The sequence below is a fragment of the Dendrobates tinctorius genome, unplaced genomic scaffold (genome assembly GCF_039654945.1).
Source record: "Dendrobates tinctorius isolate UK_male_01 unplaced genomic scaffold, ASM3965494v1 ptg000034l, whole genome shotgun sequence".
In the NCBI taxonomy this organism is placed as follows: Eukaryota; Metazoa; Chordata; class Amphibia; order Anura; family Dendrobatidae; genus Dendrobates; species Dendrobates tinctorius.
Genome location: NW_027361702.1, coordinates 23,004,084 through 23,029,997, shown reverse-complemented (window position 1 = coordinate 23,029,997; position 25,914 = coordinate 23,004,084).

The following is a 25,914-nucleotide window of genomic DNA, read 5'->3' as shown; positions in this document are numbered from 1 at the left end:
AACATGACACCCGCAGACCATTCCATCAAAGTCTGCATTCCAAAACGTCACTACTTCCCTTCCGAGCCCCGACGTGTGCCCATACAGTAGTTTTCTCCCACATATGAGGTATCACCGTACTCAGGACAAATTGGACAACAACTTTTGGGGTCCAATTTCTCCTGTTACCCTTGGGAAAATAAAAAAATGGGGACTAAAAGATCATGTTTGTGGAAAAAATACGATTTTTTTATTTTCACGCCCGGACGTTATAAACTTCTGTGAAGCACTGGGGGGTTCAAAGTGCTCACCACACATCTAGATAAGTTCATTAGGGGGTCTAGTTTCCAAAATGGGGTCACTTGTGGGGGGTTTCCACTGTTTAGGGACATCAGGGGCTCTCCAAACGCAACATGACACCCGCAGACCATTCCATCAAAGTCTGCATTCCAAAACGTCACTACTTCCCTTCCGAGCCCCGACGTGTGCCCATACAGTAGTTTTCTCCCACATATGAGGTATCACCGTACTCAGGACAAATTGGACAACAACTTTTGGGGTCCAATTTCTCCTGTTACCCTTGGGAAAATAAAAAAATGGGGACTAAAAGATCATGTTTGTGGAAAAAATACGATTTTTTTATTTTCACGCCCGGACGTTATAAACTTCAGTGAAGCACTGGGGGGTTCAAAGTGCTCACCACACATCTAGATAAGTTCCTTAGGGGGTCTAGTTTCCAAAATGGTGTAATTTTGGGGGGTTTCTACTGTTTTGGTACATCAGGGGCTTTCCTAACGCAACATGGTGTCCGATCTCAATTCCAGCCAAAAACGTCAAATGGCGCTGCTTCCCTTCCGAGCTCTGCCATACGCCCAAATAGTGGTTTACCCCCACATGTGGGGTATCAGCGTACTCAGGATAAATTGCACAATATCTTTTAGGGTCCTGTTACTTTTGGAAAAATAAGAATTGAGGGTGAAAAGATCATTTTTGTGGAAAAAATATGATTTTTTAATTGTACTGCTGTACGTTATAAACTTCTGTGAAGCCCTTGGGGGTTCAAAGTTCTCACCACACATCTAGATAAGTTCCTTGGGGGGTCTAGATTCCAAAATGGTGTCATTTGTGGGGGGTTTCCACTGTTTTGGTACATCAGGGGTTTTCCAATCGCGACATGGTGTCCGATCTCAATTCTAGCCAAAAACGTCAAATGGCGCTGCTTCCCTTCCGAGCTCTGCTATGCGCCCAAATAGTCATTTACACCCACATATGGGGTATCAGCGTACTCAGGACAAATTGCACAATAACTTTTAGGGTCCTGTTACCCTTGGAAAAATAAAAATTGGGGGTGAAAAGATCATTTTTGTGGAAAAAATATGATTTTTTAATTGTACCGCTGTACGTTATAAACTTCTGTGAAGCCCTTGTGGGTTCAAAGTTCTCACCACATATCTAGATAAGTTCCTTGGGGGGTCTAGTTTCCAAAATGGGGTCACTTGGGGGGGTTTCCACTGTTTAGGTACATCAGGGGCTCGCCAAACGTGACATGGCGTCCGATCTGAATTCCAGCCAATTTTGCATTGAAAAAGTCAAACGGCGCTCCTTCCATTCTGAGCTCTGCCATGTGCCGAAACAGTGGTTCCCCCCACATATCAGGTATCAGCGTACTCAGGACAAATTGTACAATAAGTCTTGCAGTCCAATTTCTCCTGTTACCCTTGGTAAAATAAAGAAAATTGAACCTGAAGTATTTTTTTTGTGAAAAAAAGTTAAATGTTCATTTTTTTTTTAATATTCAAAAAATTCCTGTGACGCACCTAAAGGGTTAATAAACTTCTTGAATGTGGTTTTAAGCACCTTAAGGGGTGCAGTTTTTAGAATGATGTCACTTTTGGGTATTTTCTATCATATAGACCCCTCAAAGTGGCTTCAAATGTGAAGTGGTCCCTAAAAATAAAATGGTGTTGCAAAAATGAGAAATCGCTGGTCAATTTTTAACCCTTATAACTTCCTGACAAAAAAAAAATTTGGTTCCAAAACTGTGCTGATGTAAAGTAAACATGTGGGAAATGTTATGTATTAAGTTTTTTGTGTGCCGTATCGCTGTGATTTAAGGGCATAAAAATTCAAAGTTGGAAAATTGCGAAATTTTCAAAATTTTCGCCAAATTTCCATTTTTTTCACAAATAAACGCAAGTTATTTGAATGAAATTTTACCACTAACATGAAGTACAATATGTCACGAGAAAACAATGTCAGAATCACCGGGATCCATGAAAGCGTTCCAGAGTTATGACCTCATAAAGGTACAGTGGTCAGAATTGTAAAAATTGGCCCGGTAGTTAATGTGCAAACCACCCTTGGTAGTGAAGGGGTTAAAGACCCAATTTCTGCATTCCCCTTTTGTATACACCATTTTTTTTAAATAGAACCTCAAACACCTCTGTATAATATTGCATGTAAACCAACCAACACAGGTGCTTTTCTGTGTAAAATAATCCAAAATGTTAAAGTTAACTTGGTGAAATGATACTACGGATTACAGTTTATGGACCCATTTTTAATATTTTTTTTTACTTTTTTTTAATTTTTGTTAAAGCAAGTAGGAACTACGCAGCTCTTTATTTGAAATACAACAGTAAATGAAAAATAAAAAAAAGCTTGGCTGGACTCACACACTCTCGCCGCACTCACACACACACTCTCCGCACTCACACACACACACACACACACACACTCGCCGCACTCACACACACTCGCCGCACTCACACACATACTCGCCGCACTCACACACACTCGCCACACACACACACACACACTCGCCGCACTCATACACACTCGCCCCACTCACACACACTCGCCCCACTCACACACACTCGCCACAGCTCTTTATTTGAAATACAAGCACAGTAAATGAAAAATAGAAAAAGTTGGCTAGACTCACACACACCGCACTCACACACACAATCGCCGCATTCACGCACACACTCGCCGCCACACTCGGGTCAGAAGTGCAGCTGGCCAGTCTGAGCATTGTTATCTGATCTAAGACAGCTGTCCTTAAAGTAATTTTCGGTGACTTGATCAATATAGCTCATTAAGATAAGATTGGTGGAGATCTGACTCCCGGTGTCCACATGCTCTGCTGATCAAAGAGCCCATGGCACAGTGGAAATGGCAAGGCTTTGTACATTATGTACAGTAAGCTATCATATGTGAGTGAACAGGAGACCGTTCACAGTCACTAAACAACGTATATGGCGCTGTGCCACTTCCAATGTGCCACCTTCCCTTACAATTAGCTGATTGGTGGTAATCCATTTTGCAACACATCCGCTAATCTAATATTGATGACCTATCCTAAGGGTCGACTATCAATAATTATGTCCCTGAAAACCCCCTTTGATAACAAATGCAGTTTGTACTGTGAAATCTGGTGACAGATCCTCTATAATTAAAGGTAATGTCAGCACATTGATAGTAATAAATAGCCTCGCTTAGATCATGAAACGACATAAAGGTAATGTTTACAAAATCCGTAAGACAAGTCATTTATAATAAAATCAATAGACCCTTGTTCCCTTTAGGACCTGTAAGTAATTTATGTGGCATATGCTTGGCATCAGGAGGCAGAACAGTAACTTTTAATGCAGTTTCTTTGCTGTTTGACACCATTATCCTCAGTGACAGCTGCGGCGATGCAGCGTAAGCAGACTGGAGATTCAAATGCCAAGTTTTGTGAACAGTCAGAAAACTGAGAATACCTTCTTCTTCTTCACAGCAACATGGCTGACACATTCAGTCTCCAGAAAGATTTCCACTGAATCCCTGACATCTAAGTGTCAAAAATGGTTAAGTTACAGGGAGATAAGCACCTGGATAGCTGGAGTCCTATTACCTGAGATTTAGGTCAAGGATATTTAATTGCTTTTACATAATGCTGAGTATGCAGATATATATTTAACTGACTGTACATAAATATTTATAGCGATTTGTTAAGCCAAAAACCTTAACTTTGTCACTCTCAGTACCCAGAGGAAAAATAGGATGTGACATTAAATGACTGGATTTGCACAAGGACTAAGATAGTGGGCAGCAAGTGAAACCAAAAGACATATCTACTTGTGCATCTTCAAGTTTTTCAAAGGTTTATTTTAGAACTATGAGATCAAAATGTTTGCAAGTTTTAGACCCGTGGTTCATTAATTACGGAACAGTAGGTCCTAGTCTTCTAATTACTGCCGGGTATAAAGTGGTATTAATTAATGTCATTAATATCAGACACTCAGCACATACTGTAGCTCTCCACAACATGGACACGTTCAAAGTCAGTGGTGAAGATTATCCTCTCTTACCAAAGGAAGCATCACCCACAAGCCCTAGGTTTAGGAATTTTTTATGACAACCACGAATAAAGTTCTTTGCACTACCGAAGTGTACTCCATTGGCACGGCCACATTCCAGCTGCTGCTTTGACAGCCTAACACAATTGACCTGCATGGGTTCCATAAGGTCTACTGTTTCTGGAAGTTGTGGAAAAAGCGGTCTTTGGAAGGACGGAGCAAGATGGGACTGTCTCCATTTACTCGTCACTAGTGTTGAGCGATACCGTTCGATACCCAAAAATATCGTATCGGATGGTATCACCCGATACAAAAAAAATATCGGGTATCGCCGATTCCGATACCGGAAGTCCCATTCAAGTCAATGGGACTTCCGGTATCGGAATTTAAAAAAGCCCTTTATTTCCTTGTTGGCTAATTCTACATAATTGAAAACAAATAAGAATCATGTAGAGTGTATTGTGTGAGGTGGAGGAGACATTAAAGGCATAATGGTTTATTCAAATCACATGGCATAGCATTAATTCCAATTTTTTTTTTCAAGACGTTCGGAGTTAAAAAGATATTGACTATGTTAACCTTTTTTATATTTTGTCAGATGTGTATGTTTCACAACTTCCATGCTCTTCATCTTCTTTTGTACTTCTCCCACACTTTCTCCTTCATGATCCGCAGCAGTAGCATTTTTTTCATCAACTTTTTCTTCACCTTATTCATCTTCTTCTTCTTCATCTTCTTCCCATTAATTTTTTTTTTCCATTCTTCATATTCTTCTTATTCAGCTATTATTAATTTTAATATGCTATTTCTTCATCTTCTTCCTATTCTTCTTTGTCTTCATTTTCTTATGGTGACAGGCATTCCTGTAGTACTTATCTATAAAAGTTATAAGATTACACCTTACGTTCTGCCGGTCACTAAAGATTTACAACAGGATTTGTCCGCGTTCAGTTTGGCCTGCAGCAGCAGGCATTTTCCAGGGGCACCACGAGGAGGAACGGACTCACCCCCATTTACTGCTTAGTCTTCTTCTGCTTATAATTTTGATTTCTTCTATGCTGAGTTTTAGTCTTATGCTTAATGTTCTTCTGCTTTCTGTTCTTCTGCTTTTGCTTCTTCTGCTTCTTGTTCTTCTGTCTTTTGTTCTGTATCTTGGTGGTTGTCTTCATGTTCTTTGTCCTCTTGGTCTTATTATTTAGGGTCATATTTCTGGTCTTCTTTGGTCGTCGTCATCAGGGTCGTCGTCAAGGAGATCAATAAGGATTACCAAAGACAATTTCAAAAAGCTTGATCTTGGAAATGTAGCAGAAGGTACAAGAAGGCTGAGAAACTGGCGAGAACCAGCAGACAGTGCTGGCACCCGGATGGGTAGCAGAAGGAACAAGAGCCAATGCCACTACCGAGGACCAACTGACGGTGCTGGACCACTGTTACTAAGCAGAAGGTACCTGTGCTAAAAAGCACTACCAAGGACCAGCTGACGGTGCTGGACCTCGGATACCGAGATGGAGGCACCTAGGCCAAAGGCTCTGGCGAGAACCAGCAGATAGTGCTGGCACCCGGATGGGTAGCAGAAGGAACAAGAGCCAATGACACTACCGAGGACCAACTGACTGTGCTGGACCACGGTTACTAAGCAGAAGGTACCTGTGCTAAAAAGCACTACCAAGGACCAGCTGACGGTGCTGGACCTCGGATACCGAGATGGAGGCATCTAGGCCAAAGGCTGTGGCGAGAACCAGCAGACAGTGCTGGCACCCGGATGGGTAGCAGAAGGAACAAGAGCCAATGGCACTACCGAGGACCAACTGACGGTGCTGGACCACGGTTACTAAGCAGAAGGTACCTGTGCTAAAAAGCACTACCAAGGACCAGCTGACAGTGCTGGACCTCGGATACCGAGATGGAGGCACCTAGGCCAAAGGCTGTGGCGAGAACCAGCAGACAGTGCTGGCACCCAGATGGGTAGCAGAAGGAACAAGAGCCAATGGCACTACCGAGGACCAACTGACGGTGCTGGACCACGGTTAGTAAGCAGAAGGTACCTGTGCCAAAAAGCACTACCAAGGACCAGCTGACGGTGCTGGACCTCGGATACCGAGATTGAGGCACCTAGGCCAAAGGCTCTGGCGAGAACCAGCAGACAGTGCTGGAACCCGGGTGGGTAGCAGAAGGTACCCATTCAAAGCAAAGTAGCCAGGCCGCAAGCCGGCCGCAGTTACCGAAACCCACAGTCCTACAGGGGGTCCATGTCACATTGGCACTACGGATCCAGCCTTCAGTGCCAGTTCCCGCAGCCCACATAGGAGTCACCTAAACTGCAGGCACCGTAGAGTCGGCTAACCCGGCCGCAAGATGACAGGACAACGGATTGGTGGCATAGTGACCTTGACACTACCCAGAAACAGCAGGCGTGCTGAAAACAGGCTGGGCAACAGGGAGTACCCGTGCCAAAGACATTGCCGAGAACCAGCTGACGGTGCTGGAACCCAGATGGGTAGCAAAAGCTACAAGAGCCAATGGCACTACCGAGGAACAGCTGACGGTGCTGGACCACGGTTACTAGGCAGGAGGTACCTGTGCTAGAAAGCACTACCAAGGACCAGCTGACGGTGCTGGACCTCGGATACCGAGATGGAGGCACCTAGGCCAAAGGCTCTGGCGAGAACCAGCAGACAGTGCTGAAACCCGGGTGGGTAGCAGAAGGTACCCATTCAAAGCAAAGTAGCCAGGCCGCAAGCCGGCCGCAGTTACCGAAACCCACAGTCCTACAGGGGGTCCATGTCCCATTGGCACTACGGATCCAGCCTTCAGTGCCAGTTCCCGCAGCCCACATAGGAGTCACCTAAACTGCAGGCACCGTAGAGTCGGCTAACCCGGCCGCAAGACGACAGGACAACGGATTGGTGGCATAGTGACCTTGACACTACCCAGAAACAGCTGGCGTGCTGGAATCAGGCTGGGCAACAGGGAGTACCAATGCCAAAGACACTGCTGAGCACCAACTGGCGTTGTTGGAGCCCAGGGACAATCATGGTGCAGGCTGAGGCCTACTTGGTGGCAGTTTTTGATCAGTTTATGCGTACAGTAGCCGTCTGCCCAATCCACACGTGTTCCTGTGTTACTGGGGTTCTGTAATGTCAGCAGATCCCCTGATGTGTGTCTGCCAATGTCTCCTGCTCTGTCCACGTTCCCACCGCTTGCAGTGGGAAGGTGGACAGCGCAGGAGACAGTGGCGGACACAAATTGGGGGATCTGCTCACGTAACAGAACACCAGGAACACAGGAACACGTGTGGAATGCGTGGACGGCAACTGTGAGCAGGAACTGGCAGTGTTGGAGGTCAGGGGAAATACTAGAGACAGAGTGGAGACAGAGGCCAAATCAGAGAATGTTTAAATCTGAAGTAGTTACAATTTGGAGGCAGCAGCAGTTTGCCCTCCACACAGCAGGGGATCAGCTGACGTTACTGACCCCCACTTTCACATGAACAAGTGTTTTTTTCTGTGTGGACAGCACTTCCGAGCACCAACTAGCGTTGTTGGAGCCCAGGGACAATCAGGGTGCAGGCCGAGGCCTACTAGGAGCCAGGTGTAAAGCTGAGGTATTTTGACTTTGGAGAGAACAGGACACTTTGCCCTCCACACAGCAGGGGATCAGCTAACGTTACTGACCCCCACTTTCACATGAACAAGTGTTTTTTTTCTGTGTGGACAGCACTTCCGAGCACCAACTAGCGTTGTTGGAGCCCAGGGAGAACCAGAGTGCAGGCTGAGGCCTACTTGGTGGCAGTTTTAGATTGTTTGTAGGCTACAACAGACTGTCAACGTGCTCCAATTAGGCATCTGTCTCCACTCTGTTTCCAGGATTTCACCTGACCACCAACACCGCCAGTTTATGCGTACAGTAGCCGTCTGCCCAATCCACACGTGTTCCTGTGTTACCGGGGTTCTTTAATGTCAGCAGATCCCCTGATGTGTGTCTGCCAATGTCTCCTGCTCTGTCCACATTCCCACCGCTTGCAGTGGGAAGGTAGACAGCGCAGGAGACAGTGGCGGACACACATTGGGGGATCTGCTCAAGTAACAGAACACCAGGAACACAGGAACACGTGTGGAATGCGTGGACGGCAACTGTGAGCAGGAACTGGCAGTGTTGGAGGTCAGGGGAAATACTAGAGACAGAGTGGAGACAGAGGCCAAATCAGAGAATCTGAGAATCTGAGAAATCTGAAGTAGTTACAATTTGGAGGCAGCAGCAGTTTGCCCTCCACACAGCAGGGGATCAGCTGACGTTACTGACCCCCACTTTCACATGAACAAGTGTTTTTTTCTATGTGGACAGCACTTCCGAGCACCAACTAGCGTTGTTGGAGCCCAGGGACAATCAGGGTGCAGGCTGAGGCCTACTAGGAGCCAGATGTAAAGCTGAGGTATTTTGACTTTGGAGAGAGCAGGACACTTTGCCCTCCACACAGCAGGGGATCAGCTGACGTTACCGAACCCCACGTTCACATGAACGAGTGTTTTGTCTGTGCGGACAGCACTTCTGAGCACCAACTGGCGGTGTCGGAGCCCAGGGAAAATCAGGTAGTAGGCCGAGGCCTACTTGGAGCAAGGTGTAAATCTGAGGTTGTTTGACTGTGGAGGGAGCAGGACACTTTGCCATACACACAGCAGGGGATCAGCTGACGTTACCGAACCCCACTTACACATGAGCGAGTGTTTTGTCTGTGCGGACAGCACTTCTGAGCACCAACTGGCGGTGTCGGAGCCCAGGGAAAATCAGGTAGTAGGCCGAGGCCTACTTGGTGGCAGTTTGCGATTGTGTCTAGACTACTACTAACTGTCAACGTACTCCAATTAGGCCTCTGTCTTCACTCTGTTTCGAGTATTTCCTTTGGCTTCCAACCACGCCAGTTGCTGCTCTGAAATGCCGTCTGCACAACCCACACTTGGTCCTGTGTTACTGGGGTTCTGTAACAGCAGCTTCTCCCTAGAGGTGAGTCAGGCAATGTCCCCTGCTCTGTCCACATTTCCACTACAAGTAGTGGGAATGTAGACAAAGCAGGAGACATTGCCGTGCTCACCTCTGGAGATGAGCAGATGTTACAGGATCCAGGTAACACAGGAACAAGTGTGGATTGTGCAGACGGCACTTGAGAGCAGAAACAGGCGGTGTTGTAGGCCGGAGCAGGACACTTTGCCATACACACAGCAGGGGATCAGCTGACGTTACCGAACCCCACTTACACATGAGCGAGTGTTTTGTCTGTGCGGACAGCACTTCTGAGCACCAACTGGCGGTGTCGGAGCCCAGGGAAAATCAGGTAGTAGGCCGAGGCCTACTTGGAGCCAGGTGTAAATCTGAGGTTGCTTGACTGTGGAGGGAGCAGGACACTTTGCCATACACACAGCAGGGGATCAGCTGACGTTACCGAACCCCACTTACACATGAGCGAGTGTTTTGTCTGTGCAGACAGCACTTCTGAGCACCAACTGGCGGTGTCGGAGCCCAGGGAAAATCAGGTAGTAGGCCGAGGCCTACTTGGAGCCAGGTGTAAATCTGAGGTTGTTTGACTGTGGAGGGAGCAGGACACTTTGCCATACACACAGCAGGGGATCAGCTGACGTTACCGAACCCCACTTACACATGAGCGAGTGTTTTGTCTGTGAGGACAGCACTTCTGAGCACCAACTGGCGGTGTCGGAGCCCAGGGAAAATTAGGTAGTAGGCCGAGGCCTACTTGGTGGCAGTTTGCGATTGTTTCTAGACTACTACTAACTGTCAACGTACTCCAATTAGGCCTCTGTCTTCACTCTGTTTCGAGTATTTCCTTTGGCTTCCAACCATGCCAGTTGCTGCTCTGAAATGCCGTCTGCACAACCCACACTTGTTCCTGTGTTACTGGGGTTCTGTAACAGCAGCTTCTCCCTAGAGGTGAGTCAGGCAATGTCTCCTGCTCTGTCCACATTTCCACTACAAGTAGTGGGAATGTAGACAAAGCAGGAGACATTGCCGTGCTCACCTCTGGAGATGAGCAGATGTTACAGGACCCAGGTAACACAGGAACAAGTGTGGATTGTGCAGACGGCACTTGAGAGCAGAAACAGGCGGTGTTGTAGGCCGGAGCAGGACACTTTGCCATACACACAGCAGGGGATCAGCTGACGTTACCGAACCCCACTTACACATGAGCGAGTGTTTTGTCTGTGCGGACAGCACTTCTGAGCACCAACTGGCGGTGTCGGAGCCCAGGGAAAATCAGGTAGTAGGCCGAGGCCTACTTGGAGCCAGGTGTAAATCTGAGGTTGTTTGACTGTGGAGGGAGCAGGACACTTTGCCATACACACAGCAGGGGATCAGCTCACATTACCAAACCCCACTTACACATGAGCGAGTGTTTTGTCTGTGCAGACAGCACTTCTGAGCACCAACTGGCGGTGTTGGAGCCCAGGGAAAATCAGGTAGCAGGCCGAGGCCTACTTGGAGCCAGGTGTAAATCTGAGGTTGTTTGACTGTGGAGGGAGCAGGACACTTTGCCATACACACAGCAGGGGATCAGCTGACGTTACCGAACCCCACTTACACATGAGCGAGTGTTTTGTCTGTGCGGACAGCACTTCTGAGCACCAACTGGCGGTGTCGGAGCCCAGGGAAAATTAGGTAGTAGGCCGAGGCCTACTTGGTGGCAGTTTGCGATTGTGTCTAGACTACTACTAACTGTCAACGTACTCCAATTAGGCCTCTGTCTTCACTCTGTTTCGAGTATTTCCTTTGGCTTCCAACCATGCCAGTTGCTGCTCTGAAATGCCGTCTGCACAACCCACACTTGTTCCTGTGTTACTGGGGTTCTGTAACAGCAGCTTCTCCCTAGAGGTGAGTCAGGCAATGTCTCCTGCTCTGTCCATATTTCCACTACAAGTAGTGGGAATGTAGACAAAGCAGGAGACATTGCCGTGCTCACCTCTGGAGATGAGCAGATGTTACAGGACCCAGGTAACACAGGAACAAGTGTGGATTGTGCAGACGGCACTTGAGAGCAGAAACAGGCGGTGTTGTAGGCCGGAGCAGGACACTTTGCCATACACACAGCAGGGGATCAGCTGACGTTACCGAACCCCACTTACACATGAGCGAGTGTTTTGTCTGTGCGGACAGCACTTCTGAGCACCAACTGGCGGTGTCGGAGCCCAGGGAAAATCAGGTAGTAGGCCGAGGCCTACTTGGAGCCAGGTGTAAATCTGAGGTTGTTTGACTGTGGAGGGAGCAGGACACTTTGCCATACACACAGCAGGGGATCAGCTCACATTACCAAACCCCACTTACACATGAGCGAGTGTTTTGTCTGTGCAGACAGCACTTCTGAGCACCAACTGGCAGTGTCGGAGCCCAGGGAAAATCAGGTAGTAGGCCGAGGCCTACTTGGAGCCAGGTGTAAATCTGAGGTTGTTTGACTGTGGAGGGAGCAGGACACTTTGCCATACACACAGCAGGGGATCAGCTGACGTTACCGAACCCCACTTACACATGAGCGAGTGTTTTGTCTGTGCGGACAGCACTTCTGAGTAACAACGGGCGTTGCTGTAGCCCAGGAAATAAAGTTCAGGTCATAGAAACATGAACACAACAGGAGACCTGGATCATGTTGCCAGCCAATTATTTATTCTGGAAGAGGACTGGCAAATTCAGGTGAGATCCAGGCCTTGTTCATTTTCAGAAAAGTAAGCCGGTCAACATTATCGGCCGATAGTCGCGTGCGACGGACTGTTACCACACCACCTGCAGCACTAAAGACACGTTCCGATAATACACTGGCAGCAGGGCAAGCCAGCACCTCCAATGCATACTGACTAAGCTCTGGCCATGTATCCAGCTAGAGACCCAATACTTGAACGGGGAAGAGCCGTCTGGGAGAACACTAACAGGGCAAGACAAGTAGTCTGTCACCATCTGACGGAAACGATGCCTCCTGCTGACTGGAGCCGTCTGTGATGGTGAAGCCGTTTGTGGCGGTCCCACAAAACTTTTCCACATTTAGGCCATACTGGCATGGCCTTGTCCTGTGGCACTGCCTCTGCCACCTCTTTGTGCAGAGCTTCCTCCACTGCCTCTACCCACATGGCTGCTTTGAAAAGCACTACCAGCAACACTTGCGGGGGGAATGGAGAACATGATGGCCTGCACAAGTGTTTCTTGCTACTCCCGCATTTTTCGCTCCCGGTTCAACTGTGGTATGAGGCTTTGTAAGTTGTCCCGGTAGCGAGGATCTAGAAGGGTGTACACCCAATAATCAGCCGTGTGGAGAATGTTGGCGATGCGGCAGTCATTTAACAAGCACTGCAGCATGAAATCAACCATGTGCTGCAGACTGCCAACTGGACCGGAAACGCTGTCCCCAGCTTGAGGCAGCATCTCTGCCTGCTCAGCATCAACCCACCCTTGCTGTACACACTGACTACTAGAGCCTTGTGTACCTCCCTCCTCTGGAGAGATGTGTTCCTCCTCCTCCATTGACTCCTCGTCATCCTCCTCACTAAGTGTCCCCTGCCTGGGCCTTTGTGTGGAAGCATGTTGCGCAGACTTGCCAGAAGCAGATGGCATTTCTGACTGCTCATCCTCGACCTCTTCAAAAACCTTCTCACTTAGTGCTTGTAAGGTTTTTTGAAGCAGACAGATGAGGGGGACAGTCATGCTGATTAGTGCATCATCTGCACTGGCCATCCGCGTGGAGTCATCGAAGGCACGCAAAACTTGGCAGATGTCCCTCATAGTGGCCCACTCAGTGGTGGTGAAGTGTGTCCGGCGCACAGTGCGACTTGTTTGCGCCTGATGCAGCTGGTACTCCATTACTGCTGCCTGCTGCTCACATAACCGCTCCAACATATGTAACGTTGAATTCCACCTGGTGGGGAGGTCACATATGATGCGATGTTCTGGCAGGCGGAATCGGCATTGCAGAGATGCAATGCACGATCTTGCCATGCTGGAACGCCGCAAGTGAGCACACTCTAGGCGAACCTTGTGCAGCAGTGCATCAAGATCCGGATAGTCCCTCAGAAAGCTCTGCACGACCAAATTGAGCACGTGTGCCAGACATGGTATGTGAGTGAGGTTGCCTAGGCCCAGAGCTGCCACTAGATTTCGGCCATTGTCACTCACTACCAAACCTGGCTGGAGATTCGCTGGCACAAACCACACATCGTTCTCCTGCTTGATGGCATTCCAGAGCTCCTGTGCTGTGTGGCTCCGATTCCCCAAAGAAATTAATTTAAGGACGGCCTGTTGACGTTTGGCCACACCTGTGCTCATATCTGGCCTAACAGGCTCACGCAGTGCTGATTCCGAGGAACTAGAGTAGGAGGAGGACTCAATATGTACAGACTGCATTCCTGCAATCCTTGGAGTTGGCAGAATACGTACAGAGCCACTTTCCAGATCTGTACCCGGCAATGCCGGCATTCAGAGCCAGTGCTCGGGGATGGTTTGCCGAGTATGGCCGCTTTTTCTCCCATGCCTGTGCTACCGATTGCTGGTGAGTGGCCTGGGAGTGTGCTGATGACTGCGAACGTGGTTCAGTGGGTGTAATTTCACTGGGTCTCTGGACAACAGTGGCAGTGGTTCTTCCATGGCATTCCAGAGAGGAAGCCGAACCAGCTGTGTGTGAGCTGGAGGAAGAGGCCCCAACACGAGCTGAAGAGGTGGTAGGTGCTGCTGAAGGTTGGCCTACATCTTCAGTGTGTCTGTGTAACTCCACCTCGTGCTTGGTACGCACATGTTTCCACATATTTGTGGTATTGACGTTGCTCACATTTTTCCCTCGTTTCACTTTCTGATGACACAGCTTGCATTTGACAAAGCAAATGTCATCTGCAACTGTGTCAAAAAAAGACCACGCACTGCAAGTCCTGGGAGCGCCCGTTTTGTGTTTTGGAAGAGGATTGCTCCTCACGGGTGCCAAAGTGGAGGCTACAGGCAACCAAGTCTGCCCCCGCCCTCTCCCTCCTCTTTTGGCCGTTCGGGGAATCTCTTCCTCAGAGCTGCTCCCACCACCTTCCTGTGGCTGACGCCATGATGGGTCAAGGACCTCATCATCTCCACTCCCCTCTTCAAACACCGGCTGGTCCTGGGTTGTCTCGCCAGCACCGTACGCACCAGAAATTGGCAACTGAGTCTCATCATCATCAGATGAGCACTGAGGTGTGCTGACAATAGGCACTGGCCCACCTGCCTCTTCAGATTCAGAGGGACAAAGCAGTTGCGCATCACAGCATACTCCCTCTTCTTCACGCTCTAGAATGCTGCTTGGCTGGCCACCTCTTTCCAAGCCAACAGATTCTGAGAACAGAAGTAAAGATTGAGATGGCTCCTGTCCAGGGCTCTCAGACTGCCTGGGCAATTTGGCAGGTGGTGAAGAGACAGATGGTTGCTCTTCAGTGCTCTGGCCTTGGGAGGATGCGGAAGTCATTGAAGTGGATGCGTTAGCTGCCATCCATCCGACAACGGCTTCAATTTGTTCGTCACGCAGAAGTGGGGTATGGCGAGGTCCTACAAAGCTGTGCATGAAGGACTGTTGCCTGGTAAAAGTGGGGGATGCCGGGTCACTGGTGGCCGCAGCAGACACCGAATCCCCACGTCCTCTCCCTGCTGAATCCCCCCGTCCTCTCCCTGCTGAAACTCCACGGCCACGACCACGTGCCTTACTCCCTGCCTTCTTCATCTTGGTAGACTGATAAAGATAGGCAGAAAAGTAAAAAAGGGGTGGCTTAGTGTGTGTACTACACTTTAATATGATCTAATGTGGCCTACACAACTGTAAAGTGGAGTGTTTGGTGAACTTTATTTCCTTTTTTTTTGGGGGGGGGAAAGAAAAGGATGTGACCAAAGTTTGAAAGCTATAGTATCACAAACTTTTTGGAGCGATTACAATGCAGGAAGTTAACCTACAATGCAATTGATGAGGCTCCAAAAAATAGGGTGATACTAGTCTGGCTGGCCCTGAAGGGCACAAGCCAGCAAAAAGGCTCCTCTATCTAATCCTATATAGTGTTTGCAACCAACCAATGACAATGGATGCGGTTGGAAGCACACCGATATAGGAGCAAAAATCTGGCTAAATTAGCTGCAAAAAAAGGACTATGTATGAGGCAGTGACGCATGCTGAGCGGACTACAGCTAGCGGTGGCTGTAGAACACACTGCAACGTGAGCTGCACTCACACACAGAGAGACCTATCAGACAGCCAAAAACAGTGCAGAGAAATGGGCTATAGGACTGAAAGGCTGCTGAAAGGCTCCGCTGTCCACTCCTTTAGTGTTTGCAACCAACGTATATGGATACGTATGGAAGCACACTATAGAGGAGAAAAAAAAAGCAGCAATAAAAGAAAAATGTGTATGAGGCAGAGACACACGCTGGCCGGCCTACAAGCAGACGTGCCTGCAGGACACACTACACAGCGTGGGTCTGCACTCACACAGCCCTTGCAGACAGCTATTAAAACAGCGCTGCTGGGCTACAAAAATGCTACAGTGGTGGATTATGTAGCCTGGGTAGAGCAATAGATATTTTGGATGATCGCTATTTCTAACTGTCCCTCTCAGTCTTCAACAGCAGCCTGTCCCTAACTGAATTCACAGCAGAGTGACCAGAAATGGCGGCTGCAGCGGTTTTTATAGTGCATCATGACATCATTTCAGCAGCCAATCACAGCCATGCCAGTAGTTAACATGCCTACATGCCTAACAGGATGTGCCCACACTTCTGAGGATCCCCATTGGCTGAATCAAATCGAGCGGGCTCCTAGCATTATGGGAACTTCCGATTCCGGTATTCGATATGAAAAAAGTATCGGAACTAAGTATCGGAATTCCGATACAGCTAATATCGGCCGATACCCGATACTTGCGGTATCGGAATGCTCAACACTACTCGTCACCTCTCTGGTCCTCTCTTGAAAATAATAATATAGTCCTGATAATCCCAGAAGGTGGCCACAAGCATCACCATTCTAACTAAGTTCGGAAGACAGAGTGCGGTTCCGAATGGCATACTGCATACGGACAATTCTCCCTGACTTAGTCTGAGAAGGGAAGATGCAATGGAGGAAGTAGGACCAGGTTCATGAAACACATTTTGAGAGGCCACCAGGAAGGCCTGTATGTCCATGGTCACAGGATGCCCTCTCTCCCACAAGGGGTTAATTGATGCTAGGGATTCTCCTGCAATGTCCCACCATGCATCTATGAGGTGGAGGTTTTCAGGAGAACGGTCATTGAAACAATCATCTGGTGACCCTGCTGGATGTATAGGGTCCAGGCACCTCTTGCGACACAACAGTCCCCAATGAAGCACTTTGCCAGACCTACAGTCTAGCACAGGCTCAAGAGTGGGACATTAGGAATCACACTTTAAACCGATCAAATGGGAACTGATGGCCCAAAAGCTCATAGTGCAAGCTGCTCTGGTTCAAGAATCCATGGTCTACTTTGAATCATAGTGGAACCGATAAATGAAGAATAACTCCAGAAGCATAGATTGCAGGCAGAGTAGACTCAGCCGTAACGGCAGCAACTTGAGCCAGAGCCGACGAAGCCACCGTGGTCAGAGTATCCAACCAAGTATTCACGATCTGTAGATGCTACAATATTTTTTCTTGCTGATCTCACTGATGGCTCAGCTCTTAGTACAGCTCTGTAGTCTGGGGTTCTTAGGATCAGTGGGATCCATAGCCTGAGCAAACTGTTAGGCTTGCAAGTGGCGCACGTAATATGTGGACCCACTGTGCCACGGGACAGGGCTTGCCTGGGAGGGGTGGATGGGGACCGGACAACAAACAGTTGCACACACTACCACTACAAACTAACTATAGGGGTGGCTCAGGCACCTCCCTATTGGGGAGGGTGGCGCATATACCAGATGCCTCCCAGCTATTGGCTGTGGGCATCTTTGCAGGTGCGCATACTGCTCCTTTAAGAGCAGGGGAGCACACAAGGAGCTCCGCCGGAAGACAGTGTGGCATGCACAGGTGAAGGAGGAGCAAGAGGGTGCTGCTGCAGCTGGGACGACGAGTATGTCAGTGTCCCTGCATGAAGAGAGCAGGATGAACCATGCGGGGGTGCCAGCAATGGATGTTACAAACAGGTGACAACTTGTTATAAATGGAGTGCGCCTTTCCTTTAATTTAACAATTTACAACTCGGTTTTTCCCTTCAGTATAAACCAGCACCAAACCTCTGGCTTTACCTCAACCCTGATTTGTGTTATTTTGGTGCCACACGTAAAATTCTACATTTGTCTCTTGTGCGTGCCGATAAAGTTTAGTGCCCCCTCACAAAAATCTGATTCTACTTCATCAGGTTTTAGCACCAAAAATGCAGCAAAACGAGATACCTGCATTTTTTTTCACCACCCATTGCTTTCAATGGGTGAAAAACGCTTAAAGAAGTGACATTCTCCATTCTGCAACACCGCAGGTTTTGCACAAAATACTGAGGACGAAAAAAGCAAGCTGTGTGGATGAGATTTCTGAAATCTCATAGATATAGCTGGTACTGTAAAACACAGCTAACATTTGCATAAAAATGCACCGAAAACGCATACGTGTGAACATACCCTTATTCTTATCGCATATCTAGTAGAAATGGGCAAACCCGAACAGTAAAGTTTGGCCTCCGTACCGAACACCTACTGTTTGGGCATGGACACCGAACACGGACTTCACCAGAAAGTCTTTGTTAGGCCGGGATCACACACAGCGAGATACGGCCGAGTCTCGCAGGTTAAAACCAAGCTCTGGCACCGACACTCTGGAGAGGAGCGTGCAGCCGCACAGCAATACATGGAGCTGCACGCTGCGCTCCGGAGTGCCGGTGCCAGAGCTTGGTTTTAACCTGCGAGACTCGGCCGTATCTCGCTGTAGTGTGACTCCGGCCTTACTGTTCAGGTTTGGCTGCTCGAACACAGGGTGTTTGTTGCGCTGTCATGTGCATGGCAGCACAACAAACACCGCTTCTGATCTTCGGTGAAATCATCCCCGCCGGTCAGAGAGCTGTGGTTCCCACTCTGTCAAAAGACAGCATGAGCGCTCAGCTGTAATCGGAGGTAAAAAGTTTACCTCTGATCACAGGTGTCAGCTGATGGGACTACTGATTCCATCATCCGACACCTGCTACCGTTAATTACAGTGACAGCAGGAGCGGCGGAATAGTGTATTCATCAGCAGCTCCTGCACTGTAAATAAATACCGTATATACTCGAATATAAGCCGAGATATTCAGCCCAAAAAATTGGGCTGAAAGTCCCCCTCTCGTCTTATATTCGAGTCATATACAAAGGGGGTCAGAGGGGGAGGGGGGGCGGGGGTGTCAGGTCATATTTACCCGTCCTGACGCTGTGTCTTGAGCCCCCAGCTTCTCCCCGTGCTCTCTCTTCCTGCCTTCAGCGGTCACGTGGTGCCGCTCATTAAAACTCATGAATATGCGCATATTCATGAGTTTTAATGAGCGGTACCACATGACCGCTGAAGGCAGGAAGAGAGCACGCGGAGAAGCTGGGGGCTCAAGACACAGCGTCAGGACGGGTAAGTATAGCGATACTCACCTGTCCTGCGTCCATGGCTGCTTGCTGCTGTCTGTCATCGGTCAGTGACTTCAGACAGCAGAGGGCGCGGTGACGCGGTGAGTGTGCGCGCCGCGCCCCCTGCAGTCTGAACGTCACTGACTGATGACGTGGCAGATAGCGGTGAGCAGCCATGGACGCAGGACACGTGAGTATCTCAGGTGCCAGCAGTGACACCGGCACCTGAGACCCAGCGATGGAGAGGTGAGTATGTCATTTTTTTTATTTTTACATTCAGCAGCAGCAGCATGGGGGCAGCATATGGGGGAATAATCTATGGAGCTTCTTCTGGGGGCAGCATATGGGGGAACAATCTATGGAGCTTCTTAGGGGGGCAGCATATGGGGGAATAATCTATGGAGCTTCTTCTGGGGACACCATATGGGGGAATAATCTATGGAGCATTTCCCACCCTAGGCTTATACTCAAGTCAATAAGTTCTCCCAGTTTTTTGTGGCAAAATTAGGGGGGTCGGCTTATACTCGAGTATATACGGTAAGTGAAACAAAAAAATGGCATAGGTTCCCCTGTATTTCTGCTAACCAGCCAGACTGCAACCCTCAGCTGTCAGCTTCAGCAAGGCTAGTTATCAAGAATGGATGGGTCCCCATGCTGCTTTTTTAATTATTTAAATAAATAATTTGAAAAAACGGCTTGGTATTTGACTTTGCTTGGACTCTGACCCGCTGTTTGTCTCTTGTCTTTGGCATATCTGCTCCTGACCGGTATTGACCCATTTGGTTTGTTTCTGACTCTGTGCTTGTTTATTTATTTGGTACTGCGCTACAGACTAATATCGACCCGGCTTGTTTGACTATTCTGCTGCCACCTGGTGGTAGCCTCGCTGTTGTGCTGCAGGTCTGCTCTTGCTGTGTGCAGTCCTCTCTCCACTCTATTGCAATCTAGTGGAGCTTGCATCTACCTGCTTAGCAGCAGCGTGACATGAGTTTTATACTTCCGATCACAGCTGAGTGCTCCCGCTGTCTTTTGACAGCATGTGAACCGCAGCTCTCTGACCGGCGGGGATGATTTCCCCGCTTATCAGAAGCTGTGTTTGCCGTGCTGTCATGCACATGACAGCGCAGCAAACACTGGATGTTTGGACCCCACATTCAAGTGAATAGGATCCGGGTTCGAGTCTGGGTACTGTCCTGGAACCCGAACCCGAACTTTTTGCAACTGTTCGGACGAACCCGCCGGACCCGAACATCCAGGTGTCCGCCCATCTTTAATATCTAGTCCAAATTCCTTTACTTTTCAGATCTGTAAGAAAACTCAGAGTAATTCTGTGTCTGGTGTTTCTCCTTCTAGTCTTGCCTATTAGACAATATTGCGATTATAGTGGTACTTTACAAAGACTGAATATTACTAGTAAAGTTGCGGCAAATTAAAACAGATGCATTTTGCTGCTCAGAAGGAGAACATTTCCCTGGTGAGATGTAAAAATGAAAAGCTGGTTACAGCAATTTTGGAATTTATAGCTCCTCAATCTGTTTTCGTGCTTATGGAACTGCTCATGTGTAAAATATTTGATTAAGATTTCAATTCCGATGTCTTTAATGCTAGGCTATAGAGATGTTTGGTGTCGATAAGACTCTCGTTATCTCAGGGTAGGGACCAGTTTATGGACAACTTCGTCACACGTGTCGAGCTGAGGCACAGAAGGTCTGTTTCCAAATCCAGTTGCAAAGGATGGATATCCAAGTCAAGGGAAACTTTAGGTGCTTGCGTTTGGGTTCATTATCCACCCTAAAAAAAATTGTAGATAATCCAGAGATTTGTACGGAGGGCGAAGTAAGTGATTACTAGCGGGGTAGCCATGTCGTGATCTGGGGGAGGCAATCAGGAGCCAAGTGTCTCAGACTTTGGGGAAGTAGCGAGTGGGAGACTTTTTCTTTTTCAGTTGTTACAAACATATGCAGAACAACTCACAGTACATTTTTGGTACATGGATGATATATTAATTAATTTCCGTTCATTGCAATGGACCACTACCACTCATAAAAATAATAATGTTTATAAGCCAGAAGAAACACAAGACAAACAAAAATTCCTCAACAGAGTCCTAAAAGAAATTAATGATTTATAGAAATAGCCTATATGATAATAATAAAACCACGTAAAATAGGCAATAGCATATTAGGGTCGGTGCTACTGGGACTTTGTCAGCAGGATTTCACCCCCAAACTATTTATATGTTCATGTAGCTCTTGCAAAGACAAGGCAATACTTTTACATGGACAGTCTGAGAAAGCAGTAAATAGCTATTGTAGATATGAAGCCTCCACCACTCTAGCTCTATTCTCTGCACAGCGCTGCTTGATTGACAGTCTCCATGTTGTGTGAATTCAGTGAAGCTGGGAGAAATACTGGAGGAACAGACCAGCTATGTGAAGATACTGTTGGACTTATCTTTGGAAGAGCTACATGCACGTATACAAAGTTTGGGGGTGAAATCCTACTGACACATTTGCTTTAAAGCAGTAGACCCCATAAACTGATATATTCAAGCTCCCAGATATTTTAGGGTAGGAACCAACCATCAGTAGGAACATGGCGTTTACGCTTTTGGTTTGACCAATATTTTTGCATCTTTTAAAGGGGGTGTCCACTACCGGATAACCTCTGCTTAATCAATTCATTGCCCTACAGAAAATAAGGACAATCTATGCTCCCCTCCCAATGATGTCAGCACTTCTCCCGGTGGTTGACTTGACAGTTTTATGTCACAAAACCGCTGCAACCAATCAGATGTTGCTGATCAGCTGCAGCTCATCAATATTCTGTCAGGGAAGATGTCCACTCTGACAAAATGTAGAGAGAAGTAGGTTCAACTCTGAAAAACGTTGCAATTACTTGGAAGTTTTTTATACGTACGGCCTGGACTAACCTATGCCAGCGGCAGCGCCCGGGATCCACCGCACTCCTCTCTCCTTTATTCTGACAAAATAGTAAAGGCTACAGCCAGTCAGTGGCCGCTGACTGGCTGCAGCGGTCACATGACACCACAATGTCATGTCACCCAGAGAGAAAGAGCAGCATTGACATCACCAGGACAATGTCACTGCTAGCGGTAAGTATAGATTGTTTTTAATTTTGGTAGGGCACTGATTGGACTAAGCAGGGCCCTACCAAAATTAAAAACAATCTATACTTACCGCTAGCAGTACTTACCACTACTTTAAAGACGTCAGACTGGTATAAAAAGTAAGTAATTTTCAATCATCCTCAACAACTCTTGTTCTGACACTTACCCAGTCTGCGATTTTCATGGGCCCAGGGCCAAAGAGTGTCAATGGGCTCCTTTAACACATGCCACAATTCATGATCCACTGATACGGCAGAGAAATAGAGGTATAGTACAATGAAAAATACTTCACTTCTTACATCTCATGACTGATATCCATTTTAAATTCTCCAATAGCTCCAAAAACGGACAGTATAGTACTCCGTACAGTATTATGGCCACCGCATAGTGCGCTATACAGAGTAATGAGGCCCATATATTTCTCCATACAGAATAATTGGTCCTATATAATGTTTGAAACAGTATATGATGAGCTCCACATAATGCTACAGTATATGTTGGACCCCATGGATGAAGCTCCACTGTGTTATGGGCCCAAATAATGCTCCATATATAATGGGCCCCATTTCTAATGGTCCATTGCATAATGGGCCCTGTAAATGCTGCTCCAGTGTCTGATGTCCACCTTTGGAATGCTCCAGTGTATGGTGGACCTTAGGGTGACCGCAAAAAATCGATGTCGGAATTTTGTCCGTCTGGACCCCACAAAACGATTCCCCTTTCCAGATATTGAGATAGCCAAAATTTGAGCTCGATCAAACGACGTTAACCCGTGCCGCTCGTCGCTCAAAGTTTGAAAAAATCCAAATTGAGGTATTTTAAGATTTAGGTATTTTGCATAGTCTGTTAGACTATAAAGAATGTGACAACAACATTGCAGAAATAGCCCTGACCAAATTTTCGAACCATTTGTGGTATTTGAATGCAGAGTTGGTGGGATTATCGTTTTTTGATCCCACCATTACAGACAATGAAAAGTTGTTAATGGCTAATAAATTTCTCAGTAGCACAGATGAACCATCAGAGCACGCTAGGGTTGTAAATCCAAAAGTTAGGAAAGAAAAATTAAAAGAGGTAGGAAGTAACCGACTTTAACGACGTTCTGACAAAAGATGAAGAACAAAAGCAATATGTCCTGCAAGTTGTAAGCAAATGCCGAGCATTATATTCTGACGTTTCAAACACTACTTTAACAAAAGCTCTAGAATAGATTAGATAACTATGTAAAATTATCAACTCATGTAGGTTAGCGTGCTCTGATGGTTCATCTGTGCTACTGAGCAATTTATTAGCCATTAACAACTTTTCTTTGTCTGTAATGGTGGGATCAAAAAACGATAATCCCACCAACTCTGCATTCAAATACCACAAATGGTTCGAAAATTTGGTCAGGGCTATTTCTGCAATGTTGTTGTCACATTCTTTATAGTCTAACAGACTATGCAAAATACCTAAATCTTAAAATACCTCAATTTGGATTTTTTCAAACTTTGAGCGACGAGCGGCACGGGTTAACGTCGTTTGATCGAGCTCAAATTTTGGCTCTCTCAATATCTGGAAAGGGGAATCGTTTTGTGGGGTCCAGACGAACAAGATTCTGACATTTTTTCCCCCCCATATGAGATCCGGTCACCCTAGTGGACCTCATATATCATTCTCCAGAGTATAGTGCTCCCCAAAAATAGCTGTCCCAACATTGAAAACAATCAAACAAGTCTCCTCGCTAGGGAATCCCTGTACTAGTCTGGACTCCTCGTCGTCCCCATCTTCTATCTCACTGCACTTGGACTGTTTAGGCAGAGAGCATACAGACGTGATGTCATCTCGCTCTCTGACCAGAATGTCACTGTCAGGAAACGCGGAAGACGTGACGGGGGTGGAGCAGGGAGAGGTAAGTATTTCAACTTTGCAAGTCCTGTGATCCTGAGCAAGCAAGGGGGGCCCACTCGTTGGCGACGGCACTGGCACAGGGCCCCTCATAGTACGCCGGTGTGTCTGACGGCGGGTGTGCACCTCCACTGTCAGAGACACTTGATTCTACTATGAGGGACCTTGTGCCAGTGCCGTTGCCAAAGAGTGTGCCCACCCACCTGTCCAGGGCAACGGCACTCGCACGGGTGCGTGCGCCAGGTGGTGACGCCGGCCCTGTGGGGGAAGGCAGCCCAGTTAGGAAGGTGGAAAAATTGGCATATGTTGATGTTGGACATTCAGCAGCAGCAAATGGAGTAATTGGAGAAGTCCGCGGAAGAGGAGGGCAAAAGCAAGTCATTTTTCTGGCAACCTATGTGTCAGCAGGGGAGGGTGGGACAAAATCCTTTGAAACCCATGCATGGTTCATTTTAATGAAGGTTAGATCATCAACATTTTGGGTCGACAGATGGGTCCTTTTTTCTGTCAGGATTGATCCAGCAGCACTGAAGACTCGTTCAGATAACACACTAGCAGCAGGGCAAACGAGCTCCTGTAAGGCATATTGTGCCAATTCAGGCCAGGTGTCAAGTTTACTGGCCCAATAGTCAAAGGGGAATGACCGGTGAGGGAGAACATCGATATGGGAGGAGAAGTAGTTTGTTACCATAGTTGACAACTGCTATCTCCTGTCACTTTCGATTGATGCAGTATTACCAGTCGTGTGAGCGGTACTTGAATAATCAGTCCACAACATGGTCATGAAACCCCTGTGTCCAACGCCACTTCGGCTGTGTGCACCATGAACACCTCTTCCATGTTGCTCCCTACGGCTCGTTGGAAAAACATCACCGCCGCTGTGTGCTGGGAATGCCTCAAATAAACGGTTTACCAGAGTTGCTTGTTTGTTAGCCAATATTAGCGCTAGGTTCTCCTGTGGCATGATGTTTTGGAATTTGCCTTTATAGCATGGATCCAGGATGCTGGCCAACCAGTAGTCGTCATCGTTCATCGTTCATCATTTGGCAATGCGGGGGTCCCTTTTTAGGATCTGCAAGGCATAATCAGACGTGGGCCAATATTCCAGGTGTCAATGATGCACTGCGAGTGCTGGGTGGAGGAGCACTTTCTGGCAAATCCACATCCCTCCAGTCATGCACAAACCCTGTACCTGACCTTGCCACGCCAACATTTTTTTTTGCCCCCTGAGAAGCATCCTCCTCCCCAAAATAATCATCCCCATCATCCTCCTCCTCCTCTTCCTCTTCTTCCTCCACCTCGTCCATGAGACTTCCCTGAGCAGACAATGGCTGACTGTCATCAAGGCTTCCCTCCTCCTCATCCTCCTTGGCTGCAGACGCCTGCTCCTTAATGTGCATCAAAGTTTACATGAGCAGACGCATAAGTGGGATGCTCATGCTTATGATGGCGTCGACCAGCCGTGTGCATTCCTCAAAACACTGAAGGACTTTACAGAGGTCTCTCAGCTTCGACCACTGCACACCAGACAACTCCATGTCTGCCTGCCTACTGCCTGCCTGTGTATCCTTCCACAAATGCATTACAGCCTGCCTATGTTCGCACAGCCTCTGAACCATGTGCAGGGTGGAGTTCCACCTTGCTGCAACGTCGATAATTAGGCAGTGCTTGGGAAGGTGGAGCAATCTCTGCAGCTTCTGCATACGACTGGAGTGTACCAGCATCCGGTGGATGTGCGATCACAGTCTTCGCACCTTATGGAGCAGGGGTGTTAACTCCGGATAATTATTAAGGAAGCACTGCACCACCAGGTTCAAGGTGTGAGCCAGGAAAGGTATATGTCTGAATTTTGAAAGGACTATGGCTGCCACAAAATTCCGGCCATTATCACTAACTACCTTGCCTGTCTCAAGATGTAGACTGCCCAGCCATGACTCCGTTTGTCGATGCAAGTAGTCAGCTAGTACCTCCGTGGTGTGTCTGTTGTCGCCCAAACAC